We start from the raw sequence: 18,771 nt of genomic DNA, 5'->3' as shown, positions 1-18,771 counted from the left end.
TAAAAATAACTGAACTGGAGAGCTGCCTGGGAAGAGTGCGTTCTCCAAAGTACTTCCATCATGAATGATGGTTGAGGAACTGCCTCTCCGCTCCCCACTGCTTCCTCCCAGGCAGCACCCCACGCCGATGCCCAGGTGCCAATCTGGACCTCGGTGATCGCACACGGTCAGAGCCACCACCTTTCAGCAGCTCGGCGTGCACAGGCAGCGAAAAAGGGGGGCGGGGGCGGGACGCCCCGGGCTGGCGGGGTTTCTAAGGTGGGACCCCAGCCTAGGACTTTCCCGCGCCTGGTTCTTTGGGTCCCTTCGGAACCCGCTCCCTTTGTTTACGTTTGGCGCCTGGCTCAGCACCGGAGAGCATTGCAACCTCCCCAAAGGGGCAGCATCTCGCCTCCGTCCACGGGGCGGGGGGCCGAGTTCGCGCTCCCGGGTGTGGGGGTGCCTCTCCTGCAACACGTGTCGGCGGTGACCACATCACTAAGAGAGGCGGCGGCCGGGGGACGGCGGGCTGGCTGGTGCGGGGCAAGCAAGCAAAGTGTGGCAGCGATTCTTCTGGAAAGTGGGTGGGAGAGGAGCTGGGAGGGCGCGGGAGGGTGCTCCAGGCTCCCCTTGAACATCCCCTGCCCCAGGGCTAGAGTAGTCATTTCTCCAAGGAGCCATGGCCCTTTAATTGGAGGATACTTACCTGGAAAGCAAGGTCTGAGCCTTGGGTGTGCTCATGGATAGTGGGGGGAGAGGGGTAGTGTCACTGCGTCTAGGCCCTCCCAGCTGACAGAGCTAGGAAACATGAATGTACACTAAACCATGTGCTCATACATACATACAATTATTTCTGCATCCGTCTGCCTGCTTATAAAGTAAACTGAACACGAATCCAGACTGTCTTCCTCCAGTCCAGGATTAAGTGCTCCTTCTAGCCTCACTGCCTTGCTTATTTGTAACTTTCTCTGACAGGGAAAAACCTGGCTCCCACAATCTGCCTTTTCTTAACATATTTATTCAACCTTAGGATACATGTCATGCGGTTTCAGAATTGTTCCATTTTACTCCTGGAAGAAAAACATTTGCCAATCAGCATGCAATGCTTATTCACAGTTCTTTTTGTCTTTAGCCTTACAGTTTTCAGTCAAAACAGTTTTCCAAAATGTATTAGGTTGGCTCTTCCTTTGGCCCCTTTTATTTCAGTTATGCCGTTCATCGTAGCACGGTGAGGTTCATTTGTTACAGCTTGCATTCGATTCTGGGATCCACTGTGACATTCCAGTTGATTTAAAAAAAAATTGTGTACATTAATGTTCATTGTTTGTGATGCAAAGCATTATGGGTTTTGGCAAAGGCATGGAGTTATATGTCTACCGCCCCAGTTACGGACAAAATGGTTGTTTATAGCTGTATGGGGACTTACACAGAGCTTCAGCTTCTATGTGGTCCTTTGTGTCTTGTTCCCTTCATTTAAAATTGCTTGTAAACTTCATCCATGCTGTTGTACATAACTCTAGTCATGTCCTATAATTGTCTACAATGGGTCACCATTTGAATAAATCACTATTTATCCACTCTACTTAGGTGTTCGTCTCACTGCACCCGCAGGAGAGGACCGGCCGAGCCTGGACCGCGATGCCACCGAAGCCTCGCATCCTCCCGAGCGGAGGTCCCTGTTCTTGGGGGTTGGTGTGTGTGTGTTCGTGAACTTCCCAAGCTTTCAGCTCCCGGCCTTCCTGATGTCAGTGGCTGCGAGGGCTTGGGACCTGACCCTGTCCTGATTTATGTACAGTATTTCCTTTGAGGAGATGACAGACTCTGTGGCTTGAGAACTGGTGAACTTCAAACACAGCCCATCTCCACATAAAATGCTGTGGAACCGCTCCGCTTGCTTACTTGCAATTTTAAAAGTGTATTCGAAACTTTTACTCGTCCCTTCGCAAGAAAAAAAAAAAACGGCTCTGAAATTGTAGAACCAATGCAGATGGAGAGGCTGGGTGCCAGTATTTGAAAGAGGAAGGTCGTGTGCCCTTTACCACAGCGTTTTAGTTCGTCTCACAGGAATGATTCATTGCCGTTCTGATGGATTATGTTTTCTAGAGAGAAGGCTGATTGCAATATGGCAAGGGGGGGGGGGGGGGGGGGAAGGATAGGAAGTCAGAAATTGTTTCATTAAGAAAAAAAGAATAAGTAACAAATTCGGTTATTTTGAAAGATGCACTGAAAATAAAGACTGAAGTTGCTTTTCGTGTAACGTATGTCATTGGCCTTAGACAATTGTATCACTTCACCAGAGAGCAGTGTGTTGTGTGGGTGGGGCAGTTTTATCAAGTGACTGCAGTGTTTAAAAATACCTGTGTCTGATCATATTTGTTGGATCTTTAGCTGGGGGGAAAAATCAACTTTGGGAATGATTTTCTGTTTGGATAAGGCATTCATTGCCACAGTCTCTAATTAGAGTTTTGGATTAAACTCAAGCTTTGTTAAAACCTATTTTATGGAGCAGCAGAACAGAAAGCATGTAAAATTCTGTATCTTTGTGGCTTTAAACACACACACACACACACACACACACACACACACACACAACTAGACTAGCCCCAAAGATAATTTGCATAAAACATGCAATCACTTGAATGCAGAGATTATTTAAGAGGATAGTAAAAACTCAACATCAGGGAAAGGAGTATATTAACTGGCAATTTTCTTTCTTTCTGTAATCCTTGCCCCTGAAAATATTAAATGAATTCCTAGGAATCAACTTCGTTTCATATACTTACTTGGACAGGCAGAGGGATCCGGACTCCTTTTGTATTCATTTTGTTTACGAGAGGCCCCAATAGAGGTCCTGTAATCGGTTCTGTGCGCCCACTGATTTTCAGGTGGCCCTTGTGGGTACAGTATCCCTGGGCTTGGGAGCTGCTTTGCCATCTCTGTAATGATCAGGGAAGGAAAATGCTTGGGCCACATCACTGCAGTCTTTGAAGCACTGCCAATCACAAGCAGCTCATAGGTCACTTTTGCTGTGCAAATAGGAATACTTCTCCGTCAGAAGTTAATCTTCAGATATGGCTCATTTTGGGTCCTAAGTGTTATCAGTATCTCAGTTTCTGATCATAGAATTGTGCTGTGATTAGCCATGAATATTCATTGATGGCTTTTGTGTTGAAGGCGCGCATGCGTAGGTGGTCTTCATTCTACTACCTTTGCACAATTTTAATCAGCATCTTAGGAGGTGAGCCGGGGCAGGAACTTCTGGTTTTGTTTGATAAAATGGGAGACTCTGAGATTGCTCAGGGTAAGATCTGAGCTATCACCACCTGTCTTGCCGAATAAGAATGGGGTGGGTTCTGTGTGCATTAAACAGATTCTGCCTGCTCACTGTTCCATAGTACTTCTTTCCTGGTCATCTTCTGTAGACCTGTTACTATTATTTGACTGTGACAACTGCATCATAAGACTGCTGTAATTTTTGTACACAGAACAGTTGCTTTTACAAACATGACACAGGACCTGAGGGCAGAAATATAATGTGACAGAGTGATGGAGTCTGTTTATTGATCTCTACATGATTGTGCATAATTCAACTAATCAATTCATGCCATCACTGTTCTGCCTTGCCGTGTAATCACACAATTAAAATAAGATTTTCATGATACAAACAGTTAATGATCCAGTACACATAATGATAGAAGAAAAACAAACCTTTCCTTCTCTTCCCTTTTTGGAAGTAGTCTGCTGTGAAGGTGTTAGTTCCTTGACACATCAAAATGGCTATTTTGGAGTTGCGATGCTTGTTATGTAAATAGGCCATATGTTGAATTGCTACAGAACTTAATGCGTTCAGTGTTGTGGCACTGGACAGGATCCACTAAGTACCACATCTAAGAAAAATAATTTATTTCTCTCTCTTTATATCATTCCCATTACCTTTGTTTAATAGTATCTATACTAATAAAAGCCTTGGGGCGATCAGGCCAGCAGAGAAGGGCAGTTGAGGGTGATCAGGCCAGCAGGGAAGCAGATAGGCATCAATCAGGCTGGCAGGGGAGCAGTTAGGGGGCGATCAGGCTGGCAGGCAGAAGTTGTTAGGGGCAATCAGGCAGGCAGGCAGGCGAGCGGTTGGGAGCAAGCAGTCCTTAATTGTGAGAGGGATGTCTGACTGCACATTTAGGTCCGATCCCACACCGGGCAGTCGGACATCTCTAAACGGGCAGTCGGACATCCCTTGAGGGGTCCCAGATTGGAGAGGGCGTGAGAGTGATGTCCGACTGCCGGTTCAGGGATCGGGCCTAAACCGGCAGTCAGACATCCCCTGAGGGGTCCCAGATTGGAGAGGGTGCAGGCCCGGCTGAGGGATACACCCCCCCTGCACAAATTTTGTGCACCAGGCCACTAGTTTCTAATAAGAAATTCTTAATTGTGATGGTGTCATCTGCCTTTGCATCATACAAATCTTTGGTGCTGACACAACTACTATCCGTATTCATTTATGCGCCCATTTCACAGACTTTTCCTAAGTGGATGTCCTGCTGTCAGGCTAAAAGGCCTCCTGCCTGATAACAAACTGTTCATGTTCTTTGCTAAACCTTTTCCTTGCACAGTGAAAAGACTTTCCTTTTCTTGATAGTCTTAGCATTCTGCTCATCACCCAGACTTGAGACCTAGGAACCACCCTGACTCCACTCTTTGGTTCCCTCAGTAAAACTCTGCATCAGGTCCTGTTAACTCTTCCTTTGTAACACTCCCATGGAGCCAGCCCCACCTGTCCTCTGTATTCTCACTTTCCCCGGAGAGCCAGGCCCTCAGCATCGCTGTGCTCTCGGGTGATTGAGTCTGCTCCCTTCTGCACACTTCCGTCATGTCACATGGACCTCTCCAAAACTCTTCTCCAAGAATTGTCTCACAGAAGGCTGTGTTGAAGTCAGGTTTATCTGATGTTTATCTGATTCTAAAGTGCTCTTTCTATAGTTAAAATCTTTCCATGCCCTGCCCCCCAAGTTGCCTTTGACATAAAGTCTAATCCCTCAACCTGTTCCAGTGTGCCTCATGGTCTTGCCCAAATTTAACTTACTTCGCTCCAACATGAACCTTTACTCCTACCAACTGGATATCACTGGCCTTCAAAGGTGACTTTGTACCCTTTTGTTCATGATCTACATTTTGTTTTTGTTTTTGTTTTGTTTATTGATTTGAGAGAGAGGAGGAGAGAGAGAGAGAGAGAGAGAGAGAGAGAGAGAGAGAGAGAGACTAGTTGTCCCACTTATTTTTGCATTCATTGGTTGATTCTTGTATGTGCCCTGACTGGAGATGGAACTCAAAACCATGGTGCACTGGAACGGTGCTCTAACCAACTGATCTGTCTGGTACAGTCCATGATTAACCTTTTAGAATGTCTTTCCTTTTTCCTCTGACCTAACCACAGTCTTTAAGTTCAAGTCCACCTGTCCATGTTACCCTCATCTGTTTCTTTCTCTTCTGCCCTTTTGTCTGCATCATTCCTTTAGACTAGTGGTTCTCAACCTTCTGGCCCTTTAAATACAGTTCCTCATGTTGTGACCAAACCATAAAATTATTTTCGTTGCTACTTCATAACTGTAATGTTGCTACTGTGATGAATCGTAATGTAAATATCTGATATGCAGGATGGTCTTAGGCGACCCCTATGAAAGGGTCCTTCGACCGGCAAAGGGGTCGCGACCCACAGGTTGAGAACCGCTGCTTTAGACCATCAGGCTCTCTCTTATACTATTGTGTTCGTGATTTTTTCTTTCCTAACTAGATTGCAAGTTCCTTGAGGGCACTGTTGTGCCATGTGCGCTATCCTTGAATCGTTTACAGGCCCTTGGGTATAGCAGGCACTGGACAACCAGAAGGGGATTTTTTTTTAATGGTGGGATTTAATATTGTGTACTGCTCCCAATTGTGTCCCCAGAGCCTAGGCTGCAGCTTGACACCGAGTCCTGACCTTCGTAAATATTTGTCAACATAGAAATTAATGTTGACATTGGGTCACAGGGACAGACAGGCATTTGCAGGAGGCATTTGTCAAGGAGTTTTTCCCATTTTTCTTCAGTGGTTCTAATCAGCCTCCTTACTCCTCAGCTGTGAGGATTCGGAGTCCTGGCATTTTCCAGAGTGGAGGTAACGATGGAGGCTGGCAGGTATGAGTTAGGATTACGGAGGTTATCATTATTTTAAGGTGAGTGATGGGTCCCATTAGTGAGCAAAAATAAAGGCATGCAGGCTGTGCCAGTATTTTATACATAAAACAATTTAGACTAGAGTTAATCAATTGTATAAAAGTTCCGCTAATCGGCCCTAAAATCCTAGACTTTATCACTGGGCTGCCCAGTCTTTTCATTTAAAAGCTGCCTTGTAATGTTAAAAATAAATTTATCTGGGGGATCCATCTGGGGATGAAAGTTGAGGTAGGGAAGAGATGCCACACCCCTGCTATTGTGTTGAGGACAAAACCCAAATCTTTAAACTTTTAATAAGACTCATGTAGTACATGGCACTGTTTCTGCCAGGAAGGAGTTTATAGTCAAGAAGGAGAAATAACATGTATCCCAGAAGCAAGGGTCTAAGAGGGAAAAGTTCCTCCTCCTGGTGGCGGGCAGGGGCGTGGGGCAGGGACCTGCTAAAGTGTCATCATTGTTTGAGCTGATTATTAAAGGGATTGGGGTAAGACGTCATAGCTGTTATTGGAAATACAGGGGCATGGGAATGGGGGAGGGCAGGGGCAGTGCTGGGCAGGCGTTGCAGGGTTTTTAACTCTACCCTGGGTCGTACGTATGCTAGGGCTCTCCTGGGCGTCGGTGGTCTGTGGGGTTCGATAATGAAACTTAAAGGATATAGTGACACCTGCAATAATTACTTCCGGTGCCAAGTGCTGAACTGACCATGACATAAAGCGCAAAATAAGTCTTGTAAGCAATGTAAGCAGTGCATTCCTGGGTAGCATCCAACTTGCTTAGAATGCTCAGAAAGGCCTCCTGCATTATGGAAACACCGCTGAAGGCTGAACTCTCCCGGGGATGTAAAGAGGGAATGTCTGCCCGATTGTGCTCCCAAGTGGGCAGCCATATAGACACTGCCCAGCAGAGCTCAGTAAATGGGCAAACACAGTGTTCTATATAGAACCCTAGTGTGAGGCGATAGAACTACCCCCATGGATTATGAAACTAGGACCAATGGGTGTGTTTCAGAGAGAGATTTGGGGTCAGTGGAAGGGAAGTAGTCCTGTGATGGACTGCACTATCTCATTAGATCAGGGGCCCCTCAAACTTTTTAAACAGGGGGCCAGTTCACTGTCCCTCAGACCGTTGTAGTGCCGGACTATAGTTTAAAAAAACTATGAACAAATTCCTATGCACACTGCACATAGCTTATTTTGAAGTAAAAAAAAAAAAACACAAAACGGGAACAAATACAATATTTGTATTTGCATGTGGCCCGCGGGCCGTAGTTTGAGGACCCCTGCATTAGATGGTAAGCCCGCCATGACTAAGTGCATTCAAGCATAGGCTATACCACAGGCAGTGTCTCCTTTAAATACATGCATGATCTCCTTTCTCCTCAAAGTAGTGCTTTGAAGTACTTATGCTGATTACTCCCGGCTCACTGAAGAGCAATACTGAAGCCTAGGAGGTTGAGGAAGTTGTAGAGCAGGAGCCAAGCCCAGGCAGTCTGAGGGCAGGGACTGAGTAAGCACTGGATGAAGAAAGGATGCAAACATCGAATGGCCGGTAGGATTTTCAAGGGCCCTTCCTAACAGGATTGATTCTGAAGTTCTCCTTATGGATCCAGGTGCTAATTGTTGCAAAGCCCGCATTCATTATCAGCACACCCAATTCCTGCACATCAGAACACAGTGACTACAATTACCATCATCATCATGATAGTTCACACTTATTGGTCATCTCATTTAAACCTCACATGATCTTGCAAGGTAGGGATTATGTATCCTTTTAAGAAGAGGACACAAGCTCAGGGAAGTCACGTGGCTTGATCGAATCAGCAGAGCTGTGAAGTGGCAGATGAACCTGTTTGGTGTCTGACCCCCACCCCCAGCTTTCTTCTTACCCTACCCTGTGAGGTAATGCATGGTGACACTGAGAATATTTACCCATCAGTTCGGCACTGGACACCAACCAATCAGAGAGGCCACTCGCTATAAACAACCACGGTGGCTCTCCGGGGTGATGACTGTCACCTGAGGTGACGTTTAGGTGAAGTCAGTCCAAAGGTGTGTGAAAGGCTTGGTAATATTCCAAGAACTATTAAAGAAAAAGCACACCTTCATGTGCAATTATATTTCATCTATATTTCTACTCAAGGAAAATTTTGCAATGTTAATGTTATATCTTCCTTAGAAATGACCAGATCTTCCCCACTCCTTTTCTTTCCTGTACCTTCTTCCAACCTGGGGCTAATCTCTCTGGATGCCATCCCCTCTTGCTTCCTCAGGGATCTGGCTTCTTTATCTTCCTTGTCTTCAGGGTCTCAACCAACCCTTTCTCTCAGTGCATGAGCATGTGTAAGTCCTCATTTTTCTCAAAACAGAAGACAAGACAAACAGAATCCCCTTGGCTCCTTCTCTGTCTGCATGGTTATGTTCCATCCCATTCCTGGCCTCAGAAGGCATCTCCTTGAATGATAAGTCCTCATGCAATACCGGCTCCTCCCACCTACTCATTCTCTCCAACCCTCCACAATCCTGCCCTTTCATAATGGCCACCTCTGTCCTTCAAACCAGATCTGTCGTCCAGGATTCTCCTCTAACTCTTGACCTGTGCTGGTGTTAATGACCTCTCTCTGCCCCTTGGAACTTTGCCCATCTGTTTTCTGAGACATTCCTCTCTCTGTTTTTCCCTGTTGCCCAGTGTTCTGTATTGGTTCTCTGCGGGTTCCTTTCCTCCTCCTAAACCGTAGCATCCTCTAGAGCAGTGATGGCGAACCTATGAACTCATTTTTTTTTGGTTGATTTTTCTTTGTTAAATGGCATTTAAATATATAAAATATCAAAAATATGTCTTTGTTTTACCATGGTTGAAAATATCAAAAAATTTCTATATGTGACACGGCACCAGAGTTAAGTTAGGGTTTTTCAAAATGCTGACACGCCCCTTCAGTCCTCTGCTCGCTCTCCACATTTGCCTTGGGGCAACTCACCTGTTTCCTTCTGCTACCACCTATATGCCATTGATTCCTTAATCAACCTTGAACTCTTCTGACCTCTGCTCCAGGTTCAAAACTCCACCTCCATAAGCAGCATACTTTTTGTGTTCTCTTAATCAGTGAAACCTACTTCACCAAGTTTAAAATCTGGGAGTTGCTGTAGATTCCTTGTGCTTCCTCAAATCCCTATGTTTTACTGATCACCAAACCCTGTGGACGCTATCTTTTCTAACTGCCTTGCACCTGCCCTCACCTCTCTAGAGCATGGCCACCATCACTGCTGTGGCTCATGCCCTCGTCACTCCTCTGGCGGATCACTGCAGTCGCCTGGGAGCTGGTCTCTCTGCCTTCTGCCTGGCCTGCCTCCACTCCACTCCCCACATGGCTGCCTTTCTAAAAGGCAAATGCAGTCACCACTCTGCTGCTTGAAAGCCTCCAGCAGAGTCAGTGCTGCTCAGGGATAAGATCAGAGCTCTCTAGCCTGGAACAAAAGCTCCCTGTGATCTGGGCTCGCCCTCCAGGTGTGTATTACCGTCTCCTCTAATTCCTGGTCCCCGCTGTGGGCCCCTGCCTATGTCATCCCGGCTACAGAGCAGGAGTCGTTCCAGGGAAGAAATGAGAGGAGGGGTGGGAGCATGGGACTGACCAGTACCACAGCCACCAGCTGGATCTGGCCGGTGAGCCCTTAAAGTACGTCTAGTCCAAATTGAGATAGGCTGCAAACGTCAGATGCACCATGGGGTCAGAGACTTCATAGGAAAAAGAGAATGTAACATCTCACTAACAAATTTTAATATAGATTAAAGGTTGAAACAGATCTTGGATAGAGTTAAATAAAATGCATATCAGAATTAATTTCACATGTTTCTTTTACCTTTTTAACGTGACTGCTAGGATATTGTAAATTACCTGTGTGGCTCACATTCAAGTTCCACTGGACAGCATCGTTATAGGACATCTCCTCATTCCCAGGAGAGGCTTCCTGCGAGAGCCAGCCCAGGCGCTCTCTGAGTGATGAAGTCAGCCCTACAGGCATAGAGAGGCAGCAGTCACCCCGTCTCTTCAATCCAGAGATACAAAGTGCTTCAGAGCAGATTCAGAATCGGAGAGACGGATTGTGCCAGCGCCGGGCGGGAGAATTACAGGCATTGCTCACAGTGCTGAAGTCGCGAGGAAAGCACAGCTGTCTCCCAGCCACCGTCAGGAGTGAGAAGCAGGGATCCTCGTGTGCTAGAGGGAGCATTGAAGACCGACAGGAGGAGCAGGGGACAAGTGGAGTCACAGCCTGTGGGAGCTTCCCAACCGTGAGGCACGCCCGTGTCTCTGAGCCCTCCAGCCGGCCATTGCCCCTTCCTAGTGGCTAAGTCCCGGCTCCCCCACTGTCTAGCTGTAGGATCCGAGCAAGCCAGTGAATCGATGGGTCTTGAGCCTCAATAATATGCACATCCCATGGTCGCTGTGTGTCAAACAACGCCATGCCCAACAACTGGTCCGTGCCCTGCAGAAGCGCGGCATGCCTCCAGATCTTGAGGACGGCGATCTGGCAGCCGTGAGCCCCCGAGGCTTTGAGGACAGGCGTATGGGCCGTCAGAAAGGCCCAGAAGATATGTTGTGGCCTATGAGATACGCAGAGCTTCAGGTTTTCACAGTGGAAAAGCCGACCGGTGATCGGGAAGCAGAGCTTAGCGTTTGGAGCAGGAGGCAGAAACGTGGCGGTGAGGGGAAGAAGCCAGGACCATCAGGAGAGAGAGGCTCACAGGATCAGGTTCCAGGGAAGGCTGATAGGCAGCGCGACTCTGCGTGACTCAGCGCGCTCTCCTGGGAGTTTGCACGCTGTGTCCTGTGGAACCCTTCGCTTCTGAGCCGTTTTCTTTCTTTGCTTTTACCTACTAGGCATCAGTAAGAGATTCTGTTAAGGGGAAAGATTCTGTGCTCAAAATAAAAGGATGGAAGTCACCCATCCATAGAAACGGCCTGCGAAAGTGGGGGCCCTCCTGCTGGGATTATTTCTCCCCCACTTGCAGGATCTGGGAGCGGTTTAGGCCCCATGCAGGCGCCTCACCGCTCCCTTAGTGACTGTCCATCCTGCTGACCGTGCAGCTTGCTTGGCCAGACAATTGACCTAGGAAACCATAGCAGCCTCATCCTCGGGTAACCAAATCTTCACTTCCCAAGTCCCTGCTTTGAGTTCTTGCATAGCAATCCCAAATGCCTTGGGGTGAGTGTGCCATCATGTATCCCCACGCCTCCCTGGACGGTAGTCTTGCCTCTGAGCTGCAAGGCCTGCCCCTCCCTGCTACCCCCCGCCAGGCTTCTTTAGGTTCCTTCAGGCCTCCAGCAACCGGCAGGAAAGTCTGTTCGTTCAATCATTGGTTTCATAGCTTGCCTGGATGCTGGCTGGTCCCTGGCTCCAGGCCCCTAACACCAAACACTGCTCACTGATTGGCAGCTCCGCGGGTCTGGAGGTCCCATTTGTACCATATGTGCAGCTTGGGAAGAAAAGCGAAGGCACAGGTAGGGCTGTGTTTTTCTAAATTGTGGTACAGCTGCTGCTTTGTCTCCTGTGGGCAGGCCAGTCTTACGTGTGCATAAGAAAGGCGGCTGCCTCCACGAGGTGATTTCAGAACCTGCACCACTCAAAAGGGCGCTTCAAATGTCAGCACTTAAACTGCAATTCTTAGTAGGATCCTGCTCTCTGATGTGGGAAAGCGTATATTACAACTCTGGGCTTTTTCCCAATACCAGTACGGTTTAGAAGAAAAGGAAGACACATTTGGTCCCTGAATGCCCTGGTTTTGACTCATGTAATTGGCTGGCTCGATGAACTTGAGCAAATTACTTAATTAAGAAACCTCAGTTTTTCATGTATGGCGTGGGACTAATACCTATTTGTTTGTTATGGTTTTATGACTAAATAAAACAGGATATAAAGTGCCCAACAGCAGGGCCTCAACTGCAAATGCTATAGAAGTGGTAACTTAGGTCCTTGGAATGAGTAAGTGTATAGACCAGCGGTTCTCAACCTGTGGGTCACGATCCCTTTGGGGGTCGAACGACCCTTTCACAGGGGTCGCCTAAGACCATCGGAAAACACATATATAATTACATATTGTTTTTGTGATGAATCACTATGCTTTCATTATGTGCAATTTGTAACAATGAAATTGGGGGTCACCACAACATGAGGAACTGTATTAAAGGGTCGCGGCATTAAGAAGGTTGAGAACCACTGGTATAGACCCTTCCCTGCGACTGGGAAGGAAGAACAGAAGGAATCTGGGTCGAGGGGCCCAGGTTTTACCCATCCAAGGGCACAAAAGGAGCAGAAGGAAGTTGCCTTCACATTTTGCTTGAGGCCAGCCTTGCCTGGTGGTTTGCATTTGTGGAAATATTCACCTGGGGTAATGAATACAGCAGGAAGCCATGGAAAAAAGGGCATGTTTACATCTTCTGCCAGGAAAATGTAAGAATAAACAAAGCAACTTTTTGAATCTCTGAATAGTCAGGTACACCGCCATCAAAATAAACTTTTATTTCTATGCTTTGCTGACAAATGACAAATAAAGGACGGCACTCAAATACCCTGAAAGGAAGACTCAGACACAAATTAGGTACCAGGGACAGATTTCACACTTATTTTGCCGGAGCCATTCTTTCTGTAACTGTGGGTGTTTGGGAAGTTCTTTTGTTGTAGCTTTTGTTGCTTACAGGAGGGGGAGAAAGCTGTAGTGTACTGAGGAAGAATGGTTTTGATTGGAGGCAATATTGTTCTCAGTGTGGGCTGACATTCATATATTACAGTGATTGCTAATACATAATTGAAAAAACCCATTTATTGAAGTGCCATACAGCGGTGAGATGGTCGGATCTGCCACTCTGCCACTGCTGATCCACGAGGGCTTTTTATGGAAATGTGGGCCGTGGTAGAATTTGTAAAGGGGAAAGTGGAGGCTGTTATGCTGGCTACGTGACTGCCGATGTCCTGGCCTAGAGGGTCTTTGTCTTCCCTGGGCATTCCCCCTGGGAAGGGTGAGTGGTGGCCTGGATTCAGGACATGGGTTGACTCCCCCACTGTGATACCATGGCCTTAGCGTAGGGCCATATTGAAATTGTGAGCACGCAAGGAGAAAGTGTAAATCTCCTGCCTCCAAAATTAAAAATAAAAGCTTATTTAGTGCCGGTTTGTGGCATTGAATATATAAACTCAGTTATTGTTCTGGCAGTCCCAGAGCAAAAACTCTTTCAGCTATAATGGATGATATCAACTAAAGTTACCATGACAACATGAATTTATCATTTCTAAACTTTGGTAGAATTTGACTCCTGGTCTCCTCTGGATTGCATTTAAATGGAGTTATTTCTCCTTTATTAAGGCCAGGCATATTTAGATATTGCTAACATAAATGTACTGGGAAGTACATAAACCTTCAGGGAAGTTTCTGATGTGAAGTTAGAAGCATAGACTGTGGGCATTGGACAAGGGTAGTGGATGCTGGGGTCTACGATTCCCCCAAATGCAGTGTCCAAGTCAGCCAGCTGCCATTTGTTTTTTGTTTGTTTGTTTTTATCTTTATTGTTGAGAGAATTACAAATGTGTCCCCCGCTTTTCCCCTTTGCCCGCAGCCAGGTGCCATTTGAAGCATGCCAGGGACGAGGAGTTCACAATCTTGTGATGCCGAGGAATTTTGCTGACAGAGCCTGCAGGGCTCCTAGACCTTAAGCCCCTTTAGATGTGGTTGGGCCAATACTCTCTAACAAGCACAGGAAGACAATAATATTGACACCTGCCTCCCTGAGCTCCCCCACTAGCCTGCCGTCACCCTTTGGGGTGCCACAGAATAGACATGTACCTTCTGTGTGGCGGCTCTTCACATATTCCATCATAGCTGTGGTATTTCCTACCATATGTGGACCCAGGTCTTTCCACAGTTCCCCAGCCTGTTCACACTCCTCCGGGCACCCGCCATTCTGCCTGTGCCATTTACAAATGAGTAGCTTGCCCAGCAGCGTGGCTCAGTGATTGAGCATCAACCTACGAACCAGAAGATCACGGTTAGATCCCTGGTCACTGCACATGCCTAGGTTTTGGGCTCGTTCCCCAGTAGGGGGCGTGCAGGAGGCAGCTGATCAATGATTTGCTCTCATCATTGATATTTCTATTTCTCTCTCTCTCTCTCCCTTTTTCACTGAAATCAATAAAAATATATTTTTTTAAAAAAATAAAAAGTGAGGCCGCTTGAACACAACACCTTACTCCTGAGTTCCCCGAGGGGTAGAAACGCAGAGCTGCTGCTGACTGCCTTCTTCAGGGCCCCCTTCTTTTATTAATCTAGTCCAGTACTGTGTTGGCCTCCATTCTAAATCAGGGAGAGTCCATTGTTAGTTTATATCTATAAACTCAAATAAAACCTCCCAACTCTTTTTCCTACCAACTGCTGCAAAGCCAAGTGTTCCTTATCCTGTCCGTGTGCAGTTACTGTGTGAACCTTATCCTTGTTACATTTTTGTCTCTTTTTGTAGAATTTTTGAATTCTCATTAAAAAATCCAGCCCGTTAGTGGTACTTCTTTCACTTGTCGATTACAGCTTTGAGAATGGTACTTTCTCTGTCATTGACAAAATGTTGGTCACAACACAAGCCAAGGACAGAGAGAGGGCCCTTTGACCTTCTGGAGACCCCTGACACCCATCTGTGGATTTTGGTAGCTTTTTAACTAGCTGGGTCATCTTTGACCTGCACTTATTTTCCCGCCCCGGGTTGTCTCAGAGTCAGGAAAGGGTTAGTCAGATGCTTAGTAAAGCTGTCATCATTGATCCACTTATTGCCAATCCTAGACCCTCGCCTATGAAGTGAAATGAGATTCATTTGGAGCCACTGTTAGAATGCATTAATTTTTCCTTTGACCAATTTACTAAAAAGCTTATCCAAACAACCTTATTTTCAATTTATGTAAAAATAATCTGATGAAATGAATTCATACCTTGCCTATCATTCCATGATATTTCCTACCATATGTGGTCCCATGAGCTTGTTTGGTTCCAAGGAACTGCCTTTTGGCCCATCATTCCGTTCTCTGTGGAGTGATGGCTGTGAAATGACTCGGTGGTGTGACAGGAGATCACTCCTCAGGTGTCACTCCGGCACATCATTATCTTCAAACTCCTGGAAGCGACCGCCCGCGATCAAGCAGAGGCAGGTCCAGACAGTGCACAGGTCTCTGCAAACAGCTCTGACAGCATCGCTACATGGCTATGACGGAGCATGCACTGAGGGCAGTGTCCCTGACGGTGCATACTTTCTCTACATGGAGACCTATATGTTACTTGAGAAGGGTTATTTTCCCCCTTCACACAAACACTTTGGCTTTTTATATTAATACTAGGAGGCCAGTGCACAAAATTTGTGCATGGGTAGGGTCTCTAATGGCTGCGGGCCGGCCGGGGCCTTCCTTTGTTCCGCCCCCTGGTGGTCAGCGCATCATAGCAAGCAATTGAACTCCCCGTCGGTTGCACTCCTGAGGGGACACTTTGCATACTAGGCTTTTATATATATAGATCAAATGTCTGTCAGATATACATATGGTGGTGTCTGTACTTATTCATGTACAAATTAGTCTTTTTTTTTTTTACTTTGGACTCAATGGAAAAAATGATTTAAAGGAATAGTAGCACTGAGAAACTCAAATCTACCATAAGTCAAAGGATAAACTGTCACAAGTACTCTCTCACATTTCCTTTTTTGAAAAACATTTTTTCTAGTTGTGAAAATGATACACACTCATTGAATTTGGAAAATATACTGAAATGGATAAAAATTATTAAAAATTAGCTAAAATTTCACCATCCAGAAACTGTCATTGTTGACCTCTGTCATTTATTCCTTCCAGATATGCATGTGCGTGTTGTAGGTATGCGTGTATGTGTACATTTGTGTGTGTTTAAATAGCCTTACGGTGGACCCAGATGTCTGTACTGAAGAGTCAGTGTCACGTAGTAGTTAAACATGCTTTGTAATCAGACACTCTGAGATTCCAGTCCTGGCTGTGCTACTTATGCAGTGACTGTAAATCGCGATGATGAAGACTTCAGTTTCTATTTCTGTAAAATGGGGATAATAATATGCATCTAATAAGTTTGTTGTAAGAATTAGTAAGATAATGAATGCAAAGTATATAGCATGCTGCGTGGCTCATAGTAAATGCTCAGTAAATGTGAGCTGTTATTATTATATAGGTTTTCTTGTCTGTTTTCCTCACTTAAACTTTAGGGTAGCAATTTCCCTTGTCATAAAATATGATTTGAAAAATATTCGGAATGACTGCATATATTTCAATATATGAATATATCTTAATGTAATCATTTCTCAATGCTTAGACCATTTCCAATTCCTTGCTATCATAAAGAGCACCACCACTAATATCTATACATTATCTAAGTGCATAGACAACAGATTCAAAATGAAATACTAATGGCATTTCATAGAGAGGCAGAAAAAGAATAACAATTCTTTAGTGTCTACTAATGTGCCAGGATTTACGGCAGGTTTTTTACAGCAGAACTCTCACTGAACTCTTCCAAGGCTCTGCTGAGGTACATCTGTTAACCCCATTTTTCAGATGAGAAGTCTGAGGGGCGATAAGTAGCTTGCCAGGGTCACAGAGATAACGGTGGTGGAAATGGTATTTGACCAGCTGTCTGATTTCAAAGCTTATGCGTTTCCATGCTGGCATGCAGTCCATGCCTATCTTTTTCAAGGCTGGAGGAATGAATAGTCACCATTTGTGATTTTATAAAATGTCACTCGGTGCCACGTAAAAGATAGGACACTTGGCTGGAACTCTTGGCCTGCTCCGTATAGTACCTTTTGTGTGCGTATGTTCTTATATGTTTTGGAATCGAGCCTCATTAACATAAGGTGTTAACCGAAGGAAATAAAACATGATGAAAGCAAACCTCAGGGAAGAAAATATTTATTTATTCAATCATACAAAGTCATCTTTGTTTAGTTGTATGGACTAAGCCAGAATTACTTACCTCACTAGGAATAGAGAATTTCACATAGATCAATGTAGGAATTAAACAGTAATAAGAGCCAGAGTGCATTAAGGAGTTGTAAGTTTCACTACTTTCATGTGAGGGTTGAAAGGGAAAATCTTTAGCCTTGGCTATCAGATGATACACCAGTGAAGAGCTGTAATAATTGCTATAGGTCTAAGTATAGGTATAGGGGAGACATAAAGTGTACAGGGAGGAACCCCTAAAGAATTACTTGGTGAACTGTCAGGTTGTCTTTAAAAAGTCAGCCATTTGAAACATTTATCTTGGCAGCTCTTAAGGCTGATAGTGTGGCAATCAATTTTGCAGGAAAAATGCATAATTAACATGAAGATGATGGTATAGGTATTGCCAGTCAGTAGCTAACAGTTTCTCAGAACAAAGGAACGATTGAAGGTGTCTTTTAATAGGGTAATCCCGGTTTGTCATTTTGTAGGTCTCAGTTCTTAGTAAAAATAAGAGAGAAAAAAACCCTAATGTGTAATATTTTGGATCCAAGAGGTACTCTGTTGTATTTTCTAACCAACCGCTGTCTCATCAAGAAAGCTTCCTTTGGTTTTTGAGTTCTTGAATTTTTATAGCCCTTGAGCTTACCCATTGTCTTGTCTTTGAATTGTTCTCGTTTTCTTCCGTCATTTTAGTTCTTGCAAGGGAGGGCCAGTGTCATTCGAGCCTTCCTAAGAAGGCATGGGACCTTGATAAAACATGACCGCCACCTGGACCTGTGGAGGGTATGTCCCGCCAACTTCTGCAGGTGGGAAGGGCACACCAAGTTCCATTTGGGCTGTCTGTACAACTCGTGCGTAGCTAGACCTGTGAGCAGAGACTTGGATATGAATCTGCAGACTGGATTCAAGACGTGGCTCCGTGCTTGGTCTAATGCTGGGCAGTGCTGTGCTATCTCTGAGCCTGGCTCCCTCAGCCCTCACATGGAGATAACGATGAATGCAGTCAAAGGTCATATGGGGGATTAAATGTAGTGAGCAAACTACTTGGCTAACTCAGAAGTGCTCTTATGATTAGTTTCCCAGTTATTAATTAACTAGAGGCCCAGTGCACAAAATTTGTGCACTGGTAGGGTCCCTAGCAGCTACCTGCTGGCTGCTGGTCGAGTACTCCCTCCCTTCCCCGGCCGCCTGCTGCCACCACAGCTGGCCAGGGCCTCCCTCTCTTACCCCAGCCGGCTCCACCCCCTGGTCAAACTCCCAGATGAACTTTCGGTCGAGGGGACAATTTGCATACTATGCTTTTATTATATAGGATGGTCACTGGTCATCCCTCTTGAGGAGAAGCGATTTACCATTTAAAATATTTTCAAATGAATAATGGGGATATTAGTAAAATATACACTGAGTGGCCAGATTATTATGACCACCCCATCAGTACTTCGTTGGGCCCCCTTTTGCCTTCAGTACTGTGGCGAGTCTTCTTGGCACTGACTCCACGAGATGTTGAAAGGTGATGAGAGGAATCTGACACCATGCCTGATGAATAGCACTGTCCAGTTCTGTGAGATTTGATGGTTGTGGAACCTGCCTGATGGCTCTTTTAA

At 45.6% G+C, this 18,771-nt stretch overlaps 1 protein-coding gene across 1 annotated transcript in view; it reads left to right on the top strand.

Moving 5' to 3' along the window:
* Nucleotides 1–504: 504 nt before the first annotated feature.
* Nucleotides 505–18,771, top strand: part of SPATS2L (spermatogenesis associated, serine rich 2 like) — a 145,893-nt gene continuing 127,626 nt past the window's right edge. The window contains exon 1 of the mRNA XM_006771807.2: nucleotides 505–559. The gene's annotated coding sequence lies outside the window, so the exon portion shown is untranslated. The remainder of the gene's footprint in view (nucleotides 560–18,771) is intronic.

This window comes from Myotis davidii, unplaced genomic scaffold, assembly GCF_000327345.1.
Source record: "Myotis davidii unplaced genomic scaffold, ASM32734v1 scaffold945, whole genome shotgun sequence".
Taxonomy (NCBI): Eukaryota; Metazoa; Chordata; class Mammalia; order Chiroptera; family Vespertilionidae; genus Myotis; species Myotis davidii.
Note: the sequence above shows the minus strand (reverse complement) of the source record. Positions and strands in the feature narration are given on the sequence as shown.